The 21,291-nt window shown below is 43.5% G+C and overlaps 1 long non-coding RNA gene across 1 annotated transcript in view; it reads right to left on the bottom strand.

Moving 5' to 3' along the window:
- Positions 1-21,291, bottom strand: part of LOC141580296 (uncharacterized) — a 282,711-nt gene that overhangs the window by 138,967 nt on the left and 122,453 nt on the right. The gene's annotated exons all lie outside the window — the stretch shown is intronic.

Raw genomic sequence — 21,291 nt, 5'->3', positions numbered from 1 at the left:
TCATAGTGACATAGTCTCTGAGCCCATGTTCTTGGTCTTCTCATGTGCTAAGGGAATAACAATCCACAGCCTACAGGGCTGCTGGGAAGGGTGCCTAAGATAGTGCATCTAAAGAGTTTAGCATGTGATTGAAAAATAACAAATATTCAATAAATGTTAGCTGATATTATTAACATACCTTTAAATAAACATTTATCTTGATCCAAGCACTGTCCTAGAGGTTGGAAATGTAAAGATGAATGACACATTCTTGCTTCCAATAACAATGATAGTAATAAAAATAACAACAGTGGTGGACATTTATTGAACCACCATTTATTGAACAACATTTGTTCAATATTTACTAACATTTATTGAATATTTAATAAGTGCCAAGAACCAGGCATTTTACGTGGAGTATTTTATTCCTCAAAATAAGCTTTTAAGGTAGTCCCATTGGTGCTTCCATCATATAAATAAGGAAACCGAGGTACAAATAAATTAAGTAACTTGCCCGATCTTACCAAGTGAGTAAACAGGAACACCAGGATTTGAGCCCAGCCAGTCTGACTCCATGGCCCAAGCTTTCAACCTTGACTTCTCCTTTCTGGGGCTTCCCAGTTATTCAGGGGTGAGGACAGAGAATGAAGAAAGGGAAAGCGTAGAAAACAAATAACTGGGCTCATCGTGACTACAGAATTCCTTGCAAGATTATAACATGGAGGACACTGTGAGAAGGAACTTGAACGGGCACTCAAGGAAGTTAGAGAGAGGAGAATGAGCTAGGCTTTGAACAACCAGTAGGAGCCCACCAGCCATTCAGAGTCTAGGGCAGAGATGGGAGAAAGAGAAAGAAGGAGGATTCAAAGTAGACAACTAGGCTGGGCGCAGTGCCTCTTGTCGTAATCCCAGCACTATGGGAGGCCAAGGCAGGTGGATCACTTGAGGTCAGTAGTTTGAGACCAGCCTGGCCAACATGGTGAAAATCCATATATATATATATATATATATATACACATACATACACACACACACACACACACACACACACACACACACACACACATATATATATATATATATATTTTTGAGACCGAGTTTCACTCTGTCTTCTAGGCTAGAGTCCAGTGGCACAATCTGGGCTCACTGCAACCTCCACCTCCTGGGTTCAAGTGATTCTCCCGCCTCAGCCTCCTGAGTAGCTGGGACTACAGACGTGCATCACACCACACTCAGCGAATTTTTGTATTTTAGTAGAGATAGGGTTTCACCATGATGGCCAGGCTGGTCTCAAACTCCCGACCTCAGGTGATCCACCCACCCTGGCCTCCCAAAGTGCTGGGATTACAGGCATGAGCCACTGTGCCTGGCCGAAACTCCATCTCTACTAAAAATACAAAAATTAGCCAGTCATGGTGGCAGGTACCTGTAACCCCAGCTACTCGGGAAGCTGAGGCAGAGGAATCACTTGAACCTGGGAGGTAGAGGTTGCAGTGAGCCAAGATGGTGCCACTGCACTCCAGCCTGGGCAACAGAGCAAGACTTGGTCTCAGAAACAAAGAAAAATAAAGTAGACATCAAGTCCAGTGTGCAAAAGGGCAAGCAAGAGGAGAAATAGCACCGCATGCTAGAGAAACAGCAAGCTGGATGAACAGAGCTGGATGAACAGAGCTGGAGCGTGGGCACACAGGACAGGACAGAGAGGACGATAGGAAAGTCAGCCAGGGTTGGGCATCCATGAGTCCTCAAAACCATGCTAAGAAACATGTCCGTTATCTACTGAGGGTTTGCAGCCTTCCGGGTCAGAAGTAGATCTGGGTGTGAGGGAAGAGGTGGGAAAAAGGAAGAGCGAATGAGTCTAAATGTGGCATAGAGATTGGAAGAGGATGAGACCAGAGGAAGGGCACAGTGGGGAGACTGCTGGATAGTCCAGATTACAGGAAATGGGGTTAGAATGGAGAGATCCACCCAGAGAATGGGGAGGAATACTCTGAGTTGGACAACATTTAAAAAGCACTGATTAGGGATGAAACTTTGACGATCCCCAGGCATGAGTCAGGGCTGGGTTCAATGCCCATGATCTCATTTATCCCTCGGAACAGCCCTTTGAGGTAGGTACCATTGTTATCCCAATTTTATAGCATGGAAATGGAAGCTCTGAAAGATTAAGGAGCTCACTCAAGGCACAGGATGAGTGGGAAGCAGCATCTGAATTGGAATCCAAGCTTGTCTCACTGCAAAGCATGTTTCCCTCTGCTCTACACGTGGGAGGAAAAGGAGAGGGAGGAAGGAGTGAGCATGAGGCTCAGGTTTCTTTCTCAGGAGATAAGATGAATGTAAGGTCATAAGTCTAGATACCTATGAGAAGACGTGTAGGGAAAGGTAAGACACTCTGAACTTGATGCCCTTGATGGGACATCTTCATGGTGTCATCCAGTAGATAATTAGAAAAATGGGAGGAACCAGGCTCAGAATATAGAGCCAGCGGAAGCCATGGGGAGAGATGAAGTTGGAAGGAGTGAGAGAGTTTGAAGAGAGCTGAGCCTGGAATTCCAGGGAACACTGACTTTCAGGTGGCTAACAAATGAACAGAAGCCCTTGAGGAGCCTGAGAAGAAATAGTCTAAGAGACCACAAGGAAAGCTTCAGCAGGAAACCGAGGAGGAGAAGGTTTCAAGGGCAACGTGCTCACAGAGTCTACTTCAGCAAAGAAAAGGAATGAAGTATTCCCTGAATTTAGCAGTGTTACCAGTGACACAGTGAGAAATCCGTGAACGCTGCTCTTCAGCAGAGCTCACCTATGAAAAGGACACAGGTAGTACGGTAGCTAGAGGGAACAGATGGGCTCCAGAGGCTTCTGTGGGCTTGTTTGAACATGTGAGCCATGAACATGTTTATAAGTGGCAGAGAGGAAGCCAAGAGAAAGGAACAGTATCAATGAGAGCCTGAGATTCCTAGGGGTGGCAAGAGGGAAAGAACTGAGGGCACAAGGATCAGACATGAAAATGCATTAAAAAGCTGCAATTAATTAAGATATTGTAATGTGGGTTTTTTGGTTTTTATTTTTGAGACAGAATCTTGCTCTGTTGCCCAGGCTGGAGTGCAGTGGCACAATCTTGGTTCACTGCAACCTCTGCCTCCTGGGTTCAAGTGATTCTCTTGCCTTAGCCTCCCGAGTAGCTGGGATTACAGGCACCGGTCACCACACCCGGCTAATATTTATATTTTTAGTGGAGACGGGGTTTTGCCATGTTGAGCAGGCTGGTCTCGAACTCCTGACCTCTACTGAGGTAGGTGAACTCCTGACCTTGCTGAGGAAGGTGATCCGCCCTCCTCAGCCTCCCAAAGTGCTGGGATTATGGGCGTGAGCCACCACACTCAGCCAAGACATTATGATGTTTTAATTAACTGCCATATAGCAACTGCCATACAGATGCATACAGATGAAAAGAATGGAGATGAAAGCCCAGAGGAGGATCCAAAGGTGTGTAAGTGTGCATGTGTGTGTGCATGCATGTGCCTGTGAGAGAGAGAGAGAGAGAGAGAGAGAGAAAGAGAGAGAGAGAGAGAGAGAGAGAGAGAGAGTGTGCATGTGTGTGTGCATGCATGTGCCTGTGAGAGAGAGAGAGAGAGAGAGAGAGAGAGAGAAAGAGAGAGAGAGAGAGAGAGAGAGTGTGCATGTGTGTGTGCATGCATGTGCCTGTGAGAGAGAGAGAGAGAGAGAGAGTGTGCATGTGTGTGTGCATGCATGTGCCTGTGAGAGAGAGAGAGAGAGAGAGAGAGAGAGAAAGAGAGAGAGAGAGAGAGAGAGAGTGTGTGCATGTGTGTGTGCATGCATGTGCCTGTGAGAGAGAGAGAGAGAGAGAGAGAGAGAGTGTGCATGTGTGTGTGCATGCATGTGCCTGTGAGAGAGAGAGAGAGAGAGAGAGAGAGAGAAAAGAGAGAGAGAGAGAGAGAGAGAGAGTGTGCATGTGTGTGTGCATGCATGTGCCTGTGAGAGAGAGAGAGAGAGAGAGAGAGAAAGAGAGAGAGAGAGAGAGAGAGAGAGAGAGTGTGCATGTGTGTGTGCATGCATGTGCCTGTGAGAGAGAGAGAGAGAGAGAGAGAGAGAAAGAGAGAGAGAGAGAGAGAGAGAGAGAGTGTGCATGTGTGTGTGCATGCATGTGCCTATGAGAGAGAGAGAGAGAGAGAGAAAGAGAGAGAGAGAGAAAGAGAGAGAGAGAGAGAGAGAGAGAGAGTGTGCATGTGTGTGTGCATGCATGTGCCTGTGAGAGAGAAAGAGAGAGAGAGAGAGAGAGAGAGAGAGAGAAAGAGAGAGAGACAGAGAGAGAGAGAGAGAGAGTGTGTGTGTGTGTGTGTGTGTGTCTAAGAATTCGGTACATGAAATAGGCATGTGATTTCAAATCAGTGGGGGAAGACAGTTTATTCAACAAATAGTCCAATTATATCTGGCAAATCATTTAGAGGAAAACTTAGATTTTTCTTATAATACACTAAGACAAATTCCAAATGGATTAAGGGTTTAAATGTAAATCAATGGCATGAAATCATATATGAAGCTATTAGAAAAGTATATAGGGAAACAGTAACATGATCTTGGATGGGGGTGGTTTTTCTACATGTATTAGGATATCCCAATTGAGCCTGAACTGGGATTCAGAGTCTGGCTCTGTTTGGTAACTGGGCAGGCTAGCACAGCAGTGTATATTGGGAGCAAATACATATTTTGGGATTTGATTTATCTGCAAGTAAACAGGCTTTCAGGAGGTGAAGTGGCAGGAAGGAGTTAATGGTAGTTTTTGTTTCTTTTTTTTTTTTTGAGATGGAGTCTAGCTCTGTTGCCAGGCTGGAGTGCAGTGGCATGAACTTGGCTCACTACAACCTCTAACTCCCTGGTTCTAGCGATTCTCTTGCCTCAGCCTCCTGAGTAGCTGGGATTACAGGGACGTGCCACCACGCCTGGCTGAATTTTGTATTTTTAGTAGAGATGGGGTTTCACCATGTTGCCCAGGTAGGTCTCGATCTCCTGACCTTGTGATCCACCTGACTCAGCCTCCCAAAGTGCTGGGATTACAGGCGTGAGCCACCACACCCGACCTAATGGTAGATATTGACTGAAATGGACACAGGTTATGGTAAGAGGCTTCTGGCCCCAGAGACCAGATCTGAGTGTCCATGAAGTAGGGACAGTTCTGTTAGGAACATAGTGTGGCCCTAACACAATGAGCATGGAAGGGACCATTTGGGCACCCAGAAGGCCTTCTGGGCCTGAGAGCACAGGAGTCAAGGCTTTTGTGGAGGTCTTCAAGGTAACAGAAGTAGTACGGAGGTAAAGCTTGCCACTCATGAGGATCAGGAGCAGAACATGAAGCAGAAGTCATGGCCACCTTACCTGCTAGATGCCTCCTTGTTTATACAAAGCTAGTTCTACAGATAATCAGTAAAAGAATTGACTCAGAGGGCAGATTCTGGCAAAACAGTGGTAGTGACATAGTCTTTGAATCCTCACATTGAAACTGAAAACCAAAGAAGCATGGAAGCATTTACAGCAAAACTAGGTATTACAGATTACATCACGATGGCAAGCCCTCTACAGTTCCTTACATCAAAAGCTGGAGCCTATCCTTCCAGTCTTTGTGTCTGGACTGGCTTTAATGACTTGCTTTCAACCATGGAATGTAGCAGAACTGACACTGGTTGACTCTGTAGCCTTGGCCTGGCTGAACAACCCGGCTCACCTCCCTCAGGATGAGACGCCTCCACGAGTTCATAGAGTTTTTTTAAAGTCACTTTTTGATGATGACAGGGAATCAATTCATTATCTCAAAAACTTGATGAATAAAGAGAAAGCACTTATCCTGCCTTTCCTATATGAACTGTGCCACTATGTAAGCAAATATGAGATGAGGCACAGCACTTCTTTTATAATAAAAATATTCCAGTGAATGCATGAGAAAAAAGAATTAGAATCATCAGCCTATAACCCCAGTGAATTAAGACAGAGGCAATGTGCACCAACAGCTACTAACATTACATAAAAGAGACAACCACACACTACATGCCGCCTGATGAAGAAATACAGTACCATTTATAGTATTGCGTTTCTGATCCAGCCTCTGAATCAGTTGCCAATTTGCACGAAATACAGAACACATAGGCAAACACGCTGAAGTGCACTTTGGGATTGAAATGGGTCAATTTCAGATTGCAGGCAATTCTATGAGTCAAGTACCTCTAATTTTTCAACAGATAAATTCTCCTTTTTTTGGAGATGGAGTTTCCCTCCGCCTCCTAGGTTCAAGCGATACTGCAGCCTCTGCCTCCTGGGTTCAAGTGATTCTCCTGCCTTAGCCTCCTGAGTAGCTGGGATTACAGGCATGTGCCACCACACCCGGCTAATCTTGTATTTTTAGTAGAGATGGGGTTTCTCCATGCTGGTCAGGCTGGTCCCAAACTCCCGACCTGCTCGCCTCAGCCTCCCAAAGTGCTGGGATTACAGGCATGAGCCACCACATCCGGCCTTTTCTTGCGGGGTGGGGGTTGAGGGCAGGGACAGAGTTTAGCTCTTGTTGCCCAGGCTGGAGTGCAATGGCATGATCTCAGCTCACTGCAGCCTCTGCCTCCTGAGTTAAACCAATTCTCCTGCTTCAGCCTCTTGAGTAGCTGGAATTAGAGGTGCCTGCCACCATGCCTGGCTAATTTTTTGTATTTTTAGTAAAGACAGGGTTTCGCCATGTTGGCCAGTTTGGTCTTGAACTCCTGGCCTCAGCTAATTCCCGCGCTTCGGCCCCCCAGAGTGCTGGGATTATAGGCGTGAGCCACCGCACCTATCCTCAATAGATAAATTCTAAGGAGAAGAAAAGAATGGTGAGAAATCTGTTAGATTAAAGAATCTTTTAAAAAATTGTTTGAAGAGGGAAAGGCTAAGGTATAGTATATAGGAATACACATTTGAGACAGCAGGAACTTTCTCGGGGAAGAAGGGAGCAGGACTGGACAGAGTGCAGGGTGGGGCCTTTAGTAGGCAGCTCAGATATATTGCAAACCTGGGGAGAGCTTGCCTTAGAATAATTCACTAAGCTGGATGTTTGTTTTGTAAGATTTTCTGTTTCTGGCTTTTTGTTTGTTTACAGTACAAAGCGTTTTAAAAAGAAATAATTCTGAAAAGCAGGAAGTGAGATAGTGAAACAATTATGGCTAGAGAGGTCTTCTCATATTGTTTATGGTTAGAGAAGATGAAATAATAAGCTAAACTCTGCTCGAGGGGCAAACATGGGCAGTTTACCTAGAGTGATTTTTTTTCATAATGGTAATGATCTTTTTGGGTAGGAAACCAATTAGAAGGGCATTAAGCAGTTTAACAGATGTGCAGAGAAAGGCTAGAAAAGATATATGAGGCATTTGCCTAGAGAGGATATACAAGGCATTTGCCATGGCATATTTTAAAATAAAGAATTATGAATGTTATTTGTATTAATTTACATTCCTTACCTAATGGCTCAACAATGAACATATATTAATTTTGTGAAACAAACGAACCAATTATTTTTCTTTTTAACTGGTCAACACCAGTCAGTGGAGTGTTTCTCTAGGTTCTGGTGGACACAACGCCTGTAGCAGTCTTAGATCCTGAACCTGTCACACTCTGCCCAGGGATTAAGAATGTCCCATTCACGGCCGGGCGCGGTGGCTCAAGCCTGTAATCCCAGCACTTTGGGAGGCCGAGGCGGGTGGATCACGAGGTCAAGAGATCGAGACCATCCTGGTCAACATGGTGAAACCCCGTCTCTACTAAAAATACAAAAAATTAGCTGGGCATGGTGGCACGTGCCTGTAATCCCAGCTACTCAGGAGGCTGAGGCAGCAGAATTGCCTGAACCCAGGAGGCGGAGGTTGTGGTGAGCCGAGATCGCGCCATTGCACTCCAGCCCGGGTAACAAGAGCAAAACTCCATCTCAAAAAAAAAAAAAAAAAAAAAAAAAAAAAAAAGAATGTCCCATTCACACCCCTGGCTTGGATAGTTCCTTGCTCACAAGGAAACCTTTAGATCATCATTTGGTTTCTTATGTTACTGTCTTTCAGGGAGAAAATGCATTGAAAGAGTTAATATGAGCATTCTGGTGTATTTGATAGTAATATTTCTCACTGTGAATTAATACATGCTAAAGTACATGTAGAAGGATTGGCTTAGGTCAAGAAGATGGACACTACTTTCTCTGAAAACCATGAGACGAAGGATAAATGATGAAATTTAGTATTTTCTATTTTAAAACCCCTAGTCTCTTTTTCTTCTGAACATTGCGATGAATCATCTACTGAGTCCAGGGAAGGCTGGAACAGCCGCAAAAGACGATGAGAAAGGGCTGAACCAAACACAGGTGAAGGAATTACTTCCTAACCCTCCAGATCCTACCCTGCAGCATCTGCACTGCCTCACCAGATCACAAAAAGGCACCAAATTCCTGATTCAGGTCCAGCTAGGACATACTAACACACTTAGAAAGGCCATTCCCATCTGAGCTTAAATATTCACCTATATTCTTTTTCTTCTTCTTTTTTTTTTTTTTTTTTTTTTTTTTTTTTTTTTTTTGAGACAGAGTTTCGCTCTTGTTACCCAGGCTGGAGTGCAATGGCGCCATCTCGGCTCACCGCAACCTCCACCTCCTGGGTTCAGGCAATTCTCCTGCCTCAGCCTCTTGAGTAGCTGGGATTACAGGCACGCGCCACCATGCCCAGCTAATTTTTTGTATTTTTAGTAGAGACGGGGTTTCACCATGTTGACCAGGATGGTCTCGATCTCTTGACCTCGTGATCCACCCGCCTCGGCCTCCCAAAGTGCTGGGATTACAGGCTTGAGCCACTGCGCCCAGCCTCTTTTTCTTCCTTCCTTCTGTTCCTACCCTAGTGCAAGCTAACACCAGCTTTTTCCTGGACCATTGCAGTGGCTTCATCATTGGTTTCCCTGTTTTTACACTTGATACCAGCTACAATACATCCTCCCACATAGCAGCCAAAATTATCTCTTTAAAAAGTAAATAGGCTGGATGTGGTGGCTCATGCATATAATGCCAGCACTTTGGGAGGCTGAGGCGGATGGATCACCCGAGGTCAGGAGTTTGAGACCAGCCTGGCCAACATGGTGAAACCCTGTCTCTACTAAATAATAATAATAATAATAATAATAAATAGAAGATCAAAAGAGATGTAATGACAAATGGTCAGTTTATGACCAAGCAATTATAAATATTCATGCTCCTGATAATAGGGAGGAAAGTGAAGATGAAGAAAAGTGGTCTCAGGAAGAAGCTCTTGGACTTGCCAAAATTTGAAAGTTGAAGAGAAGAGGCCAGCAAAACAAAGTATAGAGGTTTAAAGTAAGCTAGGACAAAAGCCCTCAAGAAAAAAAAAAAAAAAAGTGCTTTAATACGAAATGATGAGTCAATTGAATGATGCTGTGAGTTTGAGAAAAATGAAGACACAGAATATCCTTTAGATTTAGCAGTGTGGGGTCAGGCGTGGTGGCTTGCGCCTGTAATCCTGGCACTTCGGGAGGCTGAAGCAGGCAGATCACTTGAGCTCGGGAGTTTGAGACCAGCATGGGCAAGATGGCAACATCCCGTCGCTACAAAAAAATAACAAAAATTTGCCAGGAGTGGTGGCACGTGCCTGTGGCTCCAGCTTCTTGGGAAGCTGAGGTGAGAGGATCACATGAGGCCAGGAGGCAGAGGTTGCAGTGAGCCATGATGGCACCACTGTATGCCAGCCTGGGTTACAGACAGACCTTATCACAAACAAACAAACAACAGATGTGGTGATTTGGCAGAGTGTGAGGGTGAAAAGCCCACACGGAGTGGGTGAGGAGGAAACAAAGGCAGTGGGTAGTCAAGATGGTGACCATGGAGAATATTTATGGAAGTGACACTGTGCGTGGGGAAAGAAGTGGGGCAGTGGCCGAAGGGGCATCTGGGTCAAAGAAAGTTTTCTTTGCTTAATTCTGGAGTCACAAGAGCATGTTTATATACCAATAAGGAAAATCCACTATGTCCTTACTATATGAACATAACTGTATCCAAATGCAGCCTGCCTATTCTTGGCTTTCCTTTTCTTACTTCGTATGTCCCCAAAGACGGGGGAAGGATATATTTTGCTATGTTTAATACTGACAGAAACAGATTAACTATGTAGTTAGCGGTGGGAACAAAATCCCACTGTCACCTGATTATGAACAGGCACTTTGTGGTCACTGATTTCAATGATTCTACATTTAACATCCCATGTAAATTTTTAATCTTTTATACATGTAGCAAAAGCCCTGTAAAATAAGGGTATTTTCTGTTAGTGATATGGGCAATCAGTTCTTTTGATTATGAATTATGCAGGACTTTCCTAGAATCCCAAGGGGAACAATAGAGTTTAATGATAAGAATACAGACTTTAGTATCACTCACACCTAAGTTTAACTCTTTGTTCTGCCTCTTTTTAATGCAATAGATAATAAATACAGATCACAGTCAAATATTTGCCTGTCTTCTAGACTTCATTAATACCATATCTGGCTTTCCAATCTTGTACTCAATGACTGCTCAGTACATATAACTGTAGGTAATACGTATCGTAACCACTTTAAAATCTACCTCAGCACTGGAAAACTGTGAATACAGGTGACCTGAGCCAGGCACTCAGTTTGCCTGGCAGACGTGAAGATAGTCCTGGCCTCCAAGGGTTTCTGGCCACCAAGGATGGCTAAATGACATAAGCAGGTGTCCGTGCAAAGTTCAAGAGGTTAATAATGAACAACTCTATTTCATCTGTGGCTAGGGAGGTGGATTCAGTGTTGTCAACACCAGACAAACACAGAGCAAATCATTTCCCAAGAGAGACCCAGAGAGATAAGTCAAAGAAGAAGGCACCTGTTAGAAAGATTACCCTTTTCCTAGGATTTCCTACTGGTTTCCCAACAACTGGTCATATTCGTGAACATGAGTCACTCTTTGCCCCTCTGCCTTGCTTATCTGAGCTAGTAATACTCAAAACAAAGATAAAAAAGGGAAATTTAATTTCCCCTAAACCTATTAAAAGACAGGACAGGCCAGGCGCGGTGGCTCACACCTGTGATCCCAGCACTTCCGGAGGCCGAAACGGGTGGATCACGAGGTTATGAGTTCAAGATCAGCTTGGCCAACATGGTGAAACCCCATCTCTACTAAAAACACAAAAATTAGCTGGGCATGGTGGTGCATGCCTGTAATCCCAGCTACACGGGAGGCTGAGGCAGGAGAATTGCTTGAACCAGGACCTGGGAAGCAGAGGTTGCAGTGAGCCGAGATCATATCACCTGCACTCCAGCCTGGGCTACAGAGCATGACTCTGCCTCAAAAAAAAAAAAAAAAAAAAAAGACAGGACAATCCTCATTCACAGAAAGGATCAGATTTCCCACCTCAAGTTAAAGGAAAAGCTCTGACAATGATAATATTTGGTTTCTAGAAATTACATTGAGAGGCATTATTCCATTGTTCTCATTTTGGGGTTTGAAATTTGCCTGCAAAAAAGTCAATTAGGAGAATAGATGTTTTGTAATGATTTGCATATATTTGACATGCTCTCCTGACAGTCAAAACCATCACAGTATCAAACTAATAATATACTTCAAAGTAAAAAAGAAAAAATTGGGCCTCTCTTGCAAGTCAAAAAACCAAGATTCCAGATGAGGCTTTTGGGTTTTCATCCAGTTTTAAAATCTGTGCCAGGAAATGGAGCAAATGTGCTCTTGCATTAGGAAACCTTCCTTTTTGGGGCTATTTAACATTCACAATGAGCAGACAAACCTTTGTGACCATCAGCAACTCATCCACATTGCCCCTTCCACACACAAGTATGAGAAAGTCCATCTTCCTGCTTTTGAAACACAAAAGGCTGCCTGGCCCCACAGTAAAGAGGAGTTTAGGTATACCAAGAAAAGGCTTAGATCATTGGCCACACAGGCGGACCCCTGAGCAGTACCTGCCAATTGCCGCAGTGAAAACCATTACCTAGGGTAGGTGCTTATGGGTGAATTATTATTATTTTCATGATCTTCCAACTTATAAAACTTCTTTGAGGTCTCCAACCAGAATGAAGAGCATAGATTAGGCCCGAAACAGCAAAATTGTACAGACAGGAGATAACAGCATGAAATATTCCTGATGGATGGTCAAATTCAGCAGAACGCTGGCATATGCACTGTGGATCTCTGGGCTCTCTGGACTCCTGTAGTTCATTTTTACTGGCCTAATAAATATTATCTGGCTTAGGAGAATTAAAGTGTTCACTGCAATCACAGAAAATTCAGGATTGAGATTTTTCCTATTCTCATTAAAGGAGTGGGTTAGGGTCCTTTCACATATGACTATAAGAATGTGCATGTAAAAGAGAAAGAGCATAATATTTAAGCTGTGACTTCTGGAAGATGTAAAATACGGAGAAGGGAAAACTCTATTTTCTGCTCTTAAGGGGAAGATTTCTCAGTGTGATTTACAGGTGACTTGCAGCAAACTCATCTACGTTAAAAATATACATGCTTGACAATTTGCAGTTGCAAAAATATGGAACCAGCCCAAATGCCCATCAATCAACCAGTAGATAAAATGTGGTATACACACACACACGCACACACACACACCATGGAATACTACTCAGCCATAAAAAGGAATGAAATAATGGCATTTGCAGCAAACTGGATGGAGTTGGAGACCATTATTCTAAATGAAGTAGCTCAGGAATAGAAAACCAACATTGCATGTTCTCACTCACAAGTGGGAGCTAAGCTATGAGGATGCAAATGCATAAGAAGGATACAATGGGCTTTGGGGACTCACGGGGAAGGGTGGGAGCACTTATTCATATAATCAAACATCACCTGTTCCCCCGACCTAGTGAAATTTTAAAAATACAGGCGCTTGGACTCCCCACCCCATAAGTCACACTGAGTGACCTGTGTGGGTCCTGGGAATCTGCATGTTCAACATGCTCCTCTAGTCATTGTTAGGTGCCTGGGAGTTGGAGAATCACGAACACTATAGTGTCGAGCCTCCTAGAATAAAACAAATCCTTAATTCCTATTTTCAGATAGGCCAAGGTTATCAAACAGCATCTATTAAGGATACACAGTAAGTGAAATTGTTCAAAACAAGAGGCCAGGACAACTGGCCATCCAGGAGAAAAAATAAAAACTTGATTCCCACCTTATATCATACACAGAATTGATTCTAGATAAATGAAAAATCTGCATGTTAAAAATCAGCAATACTTAATCTTTAGAATTTAAAAAAAAAAAAAAAAGAATTTTTTTTTTTTTTTTTCTTTTTGAGACGGAGTTTCGCTCCGTCACCCAGGCTGGAGTGCAATGGCGCGATCTCGGCTCACCGCAACCTCCGCCTCCTGGGTTCAGGCAATTCTCCTGCCTCAGCCTCCTGAGTAGCTGGGATTACAGGCACGCGCCACCATGCCCAGCTATTTTTTTGTATTTTTAGTAGAGACGGGGTTTCACCATGTTGACCAGGATGGTCTCGATCTCTTGATCTTGTGATCCACCCGCCTCGGCCTCCCAAAGTGCTGGGATTACAGGCTTGAGCCACCGCGCCCGGCAAAAAAAAAGAATTTTTTACATTGTGGTCAAGAAGGAGCACAAACTACAAAAAACATGTAGTATAGGCCAGGCATGGTGGTTTGTGCCCGTAATCCCAGCACTTTAGGAGGCCAGGGTGGGCAAATTACCTGAGCTTGGGAGTTTGTGACCACCATAGGCAACACAGTGGAACCCTATTTCCATTAAAACACAAAAAATTAGCCGAGTGTGGTGGCATGCACCTGTAGTCCCAGCTACTCGGGAGACTGATGCAGAAGAATTGCTTAAACCCAGGAGGTGGAGGTTGCAGTGAGCCAAGATCACACCACTGTACTCCAGCCTGGGGGACAGAATGAGACTCCATCTCAAAAAACAAACAAACAAACAAACAAACAAAAAGAAAAGAAAAAAAACCCCACGAAGTATGATTTATTAACTCAGCTACTTGAAAATTTTAAAACTATTTACAATAAAAAGACTCAAAATATAGAAGACATGCAAAAAACTGGAAGAAGATATTTGGAACACACAACTCTGATAGATAATTACCAACCATACTTACTAAAGAACTCCTATAAATGAGTAGGAAATAAATAACCTAATACTACAGAATTGGACGAAGGATATAAGCTGGCAATTCACTAAAAAGAAAACCAAAATGCCCAATAAACAAATGAAAAGATGCTCAGTCTCACTAACAATCCAGCAAATCTCAAACACAAATTTTAAAAGTTAGATAAAAATTTTTAAAGTTAGATCTTCACATGTATTAGATCAGAAAAAAATACTTAAAATCTAATAATATTAATAGTTTGCAAGAATATTAAGAAATGATAGCTCTTCCACATTGCTAATAGTACTGTTAATTCATTTAATGAGTTTACAGAGCCATCTCTCAATCTCTAGTTAATTTTAAAATGCATATTCCACAACCCATCAATTTCTAGATAAATAATGAAGAAAATTTCACATATGTGCACAAGGAAATGTATGTAAAGATGTTCATTTTCACAATATTTATCATTGTAAAAAAACTGCAAAAGTCAAACATATCCATCAATAGAGTAATAAATAGACAAACTGTGCTATATTCATACAGCTAATTACTTGCGGCAGTTAAAATGAAATAGGTAGATCAAATCAACATGGATAAATCTACAAAACATAATGTCAAAAGAAAAGCATGATACAAAAACATATATGCAGAACAATATCATTTAAGTAAATCGATTAAAATACAAATAGTATTATATATTATTATGTGAACCATCACATGTAATAAACAGTACAAAGCATGGATGCAAATTATGCACATTGTATTAGTCTGTTCTCACACTGCTATAAAGAAATACCTAAGACCGGGTAACTTATGAAGAAAAGAGGTTTAATTGACACACAGTTTCACTGGCTTAACAGGAAGCCAAACCGTATCATTCCACCCTGGCTCCTCCCAAAGCTCACATCCTTCTTCCATTTCAAAACATAGTCATGTCTTCCTAACAGTCCCCCAAAGTCTTAACTCATTCCAGCATTAACCCAAAAGTCCAAGTCCAAAGTCTATCTGAAACAAAGTAATTCCCTTCCCACTGTGAGTCTGTAAAATGAAAAAAAAAAAAAAAAAGTTAGTTACCTCCAAGATATAATGGGGGTACAGGCATTGGGCAAATGCTCCCATTCCAAAAGAAAGAAATTGGTGAGCACAAAGGGACTACAGGCCCCACGCAAGTCTGAAACCCAGCAGGGCAGTCATTAACTCTTCAATCTCCAAAATGCTCTCTTTTGAATCCATGTCTCACATCCAAGCCACACTGATGCAAAGGATGGTTCCCAAGGCCTAGGGCAGTGCTCCAGCTGTGGCTCTGTAGGGTACAGCCCCTGCAGCTGCTTTCACAGGCTGACACTGAGTGCCTGCAGCTTATCCAGGTGCACGGAGTAATCTGTTGGTGGATCTACCATTCTAGAGTCTGGAGAAAGATGACTCTCCTTTCACAGCTCCACTAGGCAGTGCCCCAGTGTGGGCTCTGTATGGGTGCCCGAATCCCACATTTCCCCTCCATGCTGCTCTAGTAGAGGTTCTCCAGACGGACCTGCCCTGTAGCAGACTTCAGCACTTGGACATCCAGGCCTTTCCATACATCCTCTGAAATCTAGGCAGAGGTTCCCAAATGTTAACTCTTGCCTTCTGCACACCAAACAGGCCTACTACCACATGGAAGCAGCCTAGGCTTGGGGCCTATACCCTCTGATGCCATAGCCTGAGCTGTACCTTGGCCCCTTTGAGCCATGCCTGGAGCTGGAACAACTGGGATGCAACGTACCATGACCCAAGGCTGCACAGAGTTGCTGGGCCCTGGGCCTGGCCCATGAAACCATTTTTCCTTCCTAGGCCTCCAGGCCTGTGATAAGACAGGCTGCTTTGAAAAGTCTCTGACATGCCATGGAGACATTTCTCTTACTGTCTTGGCTATTAACAGTCAGGTCCTCTTTACTTGTGCAAATTTCTGCAGCAGCCTTGAATTTCTCCCCAGAAAATGGGTTTTTCCTTTTCTACCACATGGCCAGGGTGCAAATTTTCCAAACTTTTCTACTCTATTTCTTTTTTAAATATAAGTTCCAATTTCAGAGCATCTCTTTGTGAACACATATGACTGCAGACTGTTAGGAGCAGCCAGGTCACCTCTTTAATACTTTGCTACTTAGAAATTTCTTCTGCCAGATATCCTAAATTCTCTCTCTCAAGATCAAAGTTCCACAGATCTCTAGGGCAGGGGCAAATGCCACTGGTCTCTTTCCTAAAACATAGCAAGAGTGACCTTTACTGCAGTTCCCAGTAAGTTTCTCAATTCCATCTGAGACGACCCCAGCCTGGATGTCATTGTCTGTATCACTATCAGCATTTTGGTCCAAACCATTCGACAAGTCTCTAGGAAGTTCCAAACTTTCCCACATCTTCCTGTCTTCTTCTGAGCCCTCCACAGTGTTCCAACCTCTGCCCATTACCCAGTTCCAAAGTCACGTCCACATTTTCAGGTATCTTTATAGCAATGCCCCACTTTCCTGGCACCAATTTTCTTTATTGGTCTGTTCTCACACTGCTGTAAAGAACTATCTGTGACTGGGTAATTTATGAAGAAAAGAGGTTTAACTGACTCAGAGTTTTGTAGGCCAAACAGAAAGTATGGCAAGGAGTCCTCAGGAAACTTACAATCATGGCAGAAGGTGAAAAAGAAGCAAGCACATCTTTCCATAGGAGAGCAGGAGGAAGGTGGGCAAGTATCGCACACTTTTAAACCATAAGATCTAGTGAGAACTCACTGTCACAAGAACAGCATGGGGGAAATGCACCCCCATGATCCAATGACCTCCCACCAGGTCCCACCTTCAACATGTGGAGATTACAGTTCTACATAAGATTTGGGTGGGGACATAGAGCCAAATCATATCACATATCAACTTTCAGTTAATGGTTTATTCTGGGGATGGAGAGGAAGGACTTCAGCTATAAAGTTTCTTGCCTTAGAAAATAAAGATCTGGGCTGGGCACAGTGGCTCATTCCTGTAATCCCAGCACTTTGGGAGTCCCAGGCAGGTAGATCATGAGGTCAGGAGATGGAGACCATCCTGGCCAATATGGTGAAACCCCGTCTCTACTAAAATACAAAAAATTAGCCAGGTGTGGTGGCATGTGCCTGTAGTCCTCACTACTGGGGAGGCTGAGGCAGGGGAATTGCTTGCACCTGGGAGGCAGAGGTTGCAGTAAGCCAAGATCGCACCAGCCTGGAGACCAAGCCAGACTCCATCTCAGATAAATAAATAAAAGATCTGAAGTCAATATGACAAAATGTTAACACAGTTTTTAATGTAAGTCATGGGTAAATGATGTCTGTTATATTATTTGTGTAGGGTGAAGTATTTCATAATTAAAATAAAAAATAAAAACAAAAAAGACCAACCACAGAGTTGTTATTAAGTTAGGTAAGACTGACACAGTCCATTATAGTCCTGAGCGTAGGACAGTTTTCTGGGTGGCCTTGGACTGACCCAGTTCTCTCCCTTTCCTCACTTGTAGTTCTCATGAATAACTGTAGGATGTGCTGAGAATTCAACATTCTGAGATAAGAAGGAGCTGGCTAGGACAGCCATGCTCTGTTCCAGTCCTCTCTTAGAAACAGGATGTCCTTCAATGCTTCATCCAAGTTGGGAATGTGCAGTTGAGACACCAACTGCCCCGAGCAGCTTTCCTAAGCCTTGGGGGACAGACTCGCCCTAAACCTAATGCTTCTGCTGTCCCTTGCTGCCTATCCACAAGTAATAAACCCACTTTGTGTAACCTGTTGTGTGTATGGGTGTTCTGTCTCACCAGACTGAGGCAAGTTAATACCAGTGCACAGTAAGCTGCTTCTCACTGCAATGCATGGAAAGAGGGGTAATAGTCTAGGTCACCAGTCTTTTCAAAGAAAGATGGTGGGAAGCAGGCATAAAAATAATTTTAGGGGCCAGGCTTGGTGGCTCATGCCCGTAATTCCAACACTTTGGGAGGCCGAGGTGGGTGGATCACGAGGTCAGGATATTGAGACCATCCTAACACACTGAAACCCTGTCTCTACTAAAAACACAAAAAATTAGCTGGGCATAGTGGCATACGCCTGTAGTCCCAGCTACTAGGGAGCCTGAGGCAGAAGAATCACTTGAACCCAGGAGGTGGAGGTTGCAGAGAGCCAAGATTATGCCTTTGCACTCCAGCCTCGGTGACAGAGCGAGACTCCATCTCAAAAATAAATATATATACATACATACACACACACACACACACACACACACACACACACACACTTTTATGAGGACTAACTCCTCTAGGATTTGGTTAAAGCAATATATGAGGAGTAGTATTTACTTATAGAGGAATAGAGATACTAATCATAACACAGGTAGAATGCTATATTGATATCAAATGTTTTCAGTAATTAGGGGATAATGTGGTTGTACTTTTTCTTAATAAATCTGTTATGAAAATAGCACCAAAGAAAACAAAGAGATGAGGACATCTAATTAGTGTAAAATACTGAAAACCAAAGTATCCCTGTGATGTCCTGAGAAAATACACTTAGTCAGGCCATAGGCTGTCAAAGGTTGGTCTCCAAACAAATCATATGCAGAGACCCAAAGGGCTTACTCTTCTCTAAGGTACTTCCACGGCAAAAAGTTTCCCTTAAAGTCACAGACTAAGGGGTATAAGATTAATGAGAGCATCTTCTTTTCTAGAAATTTTTGAGAATGAACAACAGACATGACTGAATGAAATGCTGCTTGGGAAAACAAAATTCTGGATCCGAATCTGGTATATAGATGCTCAGTGAGCACTGTTTAAACTTAACAAATCAGCCCTGGTGATAAAGGAAACAGAGAACAAATGAGGTCAATGAACAAAGAAGCTATGCGACACTTAATTTTTTTAGGTGAAGTTCTAACATCACGGGCCATGAATACTTCATACTTCCTCCTTCCCCTTTCACTTCTGTTTTTATCCCCATTTTCTCCACTTTCCTATGATACATTGCTTTTGTTAACACGGCTCTAAAGTTTACTTAATCGGGTGTCTAAAAATGTCTCCAAGGCCATCACTTGTTAACTGGGTGATCTGTGCTCTGAAAAGCACTGTATTCAGAAAGACCTTTCATTTTACAGAAGAGTTTGTAGACGTCAACCTAACAGCCTTCAGCTGATGCATGTATCTGGAAACCAGGTGTGCCGGGGGAAGTTAGGACCCCTCTCTCATCCCAGGAGATGTTGTTAGTCAAAGCCAAATAAAGGAGGATTCCGCTTGCCAGTGACTGTTTTTAGGAATAAGTATGTGTTACAACTCTGGCCAAAGAGACAGGAAGGTAAATCTGCTAAGAAACTCATTTTGCTCTTAAAAAGGAAAAGAGGCTCATTCCCTCTTCCGGTCTTTCAAATTGACCACTGAGATGATACCCTTGGCTGCTGCAGTCATCCTGTGACATGAGAGGACAAACCTAAGGGAAATAGCGATAGACAGAGAATGGCAGAATGGACAGATCAAAAGAACTCCAATTCTTGATACTATCATTAGCCACTGCATTCACCAACCCTGGAAGAGCCCTACCCTAGGATTTCCTGTTAAGTGATCTAGTGAATGTCCTAACTATTTAAGTGAGTTTTAATCAGGTTTTCTGTTTCTTGCAGCAGAAACTGTCCTAACAGGTACACTCCAACTCTAAATAATGATTATCGGATTCCATTAGGTGAGCCCTTGGGCAAGAGTCCCTTTGTGGAGACAGTCTGTATCTTTTACAATCAGGTTTATTGGGCCAAGGGAAACTCATTCCTTGAGGATTTTCAATCTCTCTTCTACTGGCAACATTTTGGAAAGGCCACTCTCTTGGTGAGCAGTCATTTGCTTAACAAATATTTATTAAGTACCCACCATAAGCCAGCCAGTATTTTAGAAGCTGGGATAAGAGTGGTGAACAAGAGTCTGTAATTCTTGTTCACCACTCTTATCCCAACCTCTCCACCAGGAGTGGTGGCTCATGCCTGTAATCCCAGCACTTTAGGAGGCTGAGGCTGGTGGATCACGAGGTCAAGAGATTGAAACCATTCTGCCCAACATGGAAAAACCTAGTCTCTACAAAAATACAAAAGTTAGCTGGGTGTGGTGGCGTGCACCTGTAGTCCTAGCTACTCGGGAGGCTGAGGCAGGAGAAACACTTGAACCCGGGACACGGAGTGAGCTGTTGTCGTGCCACTGCACTCCAGGCTGGCAAAAGACCAAGACTCTATCTCCCCAAAAAAAAAAAAAAATTACAGACTCATTGTTTTCATGGAGAGTTTATACTTGGGGGTAGGATGGGGGGCTACCATGATAAAGGAGTAAACGAATAACTGAATAAGATGACCTCAGATAGCAATGCGTGCCAAGAAGGAAAGCAAGCACAGGGCTGTGACCGGTAGTAACCCATGGGTAGCAGGGCCATTTTGCACGAGGTGGTGGCACAGGTTTGTTTGAGAAAGTGACACTGAGTGCAAATCAGAGGAGGAGTCAACACATGGGAATACGGGGTCAGAGCTGCCCAAGCAGAGGTCAAGACCACATGCAAATATCTCGGGGAGGAAATTAGCTTGGAGAACTTGAAGAACAGAAAGAGCATGCGTGTGGCCCGAAAGGCTGCAGGGAGGCAGAGTGCTGGTGGGAGAGGGTGGGGAAGTAGGCAGGAACCAGGTCAGGCAGGGCCTCAGAGACCAGGGTGAAGAGTCTGGATGCTATTCTAAATGCAAAGGAGAGCTGCTGGTGCCTTTGCAGTGAGAGCTTAACAATCCACAATCCAATTACCAGGAGGTTGCATCGCAGGCTGCCCTCTGGTTCAATCCCTCAAAAGGCCATTTTATCTCTTTCTCAGCAGGGCAGAGCCCTAAACAAAGAATCCCAGTGCCTTGGGGTGCAGCCTGCGCTGAGGGAGCAAAAGGGCAGAGGCTGATGCCATGCCCAGGCTCTCACTTTGGTCCTGTCCCCACGCAGCCCATCTGGAGACCAGCATGTCTCTGTGACAGAGATGCGGAATCTGACATGTAAAATATTAAGAAAAAAAAAAATCTACTTTGTGTTCACTGCCCTGCTGGAGGCCTCACAACAAGCAGTAAAATTTTCTTTAAAATAAAAGAAAGAAAGAAAACTAGGTCAGAGCTCTTCT

This window comes from Saimiri boliviensis, chromosome 1 (genome assembly GCF_048565385.1).
Source record: "Saimiri boliviensis isolate mSaiBol1 chromosome 1, mSaiBol1.pri, whole genome shotgun sequence".
Taxonomy (NCBI): domain Eukaryota; kingdom Metazoa; phylum Chordata; class Mammalia; order Primates; family Cebidae; genus Saimiri; species Saimiri boliviensis.
Note: the sequence above shows the minus strand (reverse complement) of the source record. Positions and strands in the feature narration are given on the sequence as shown.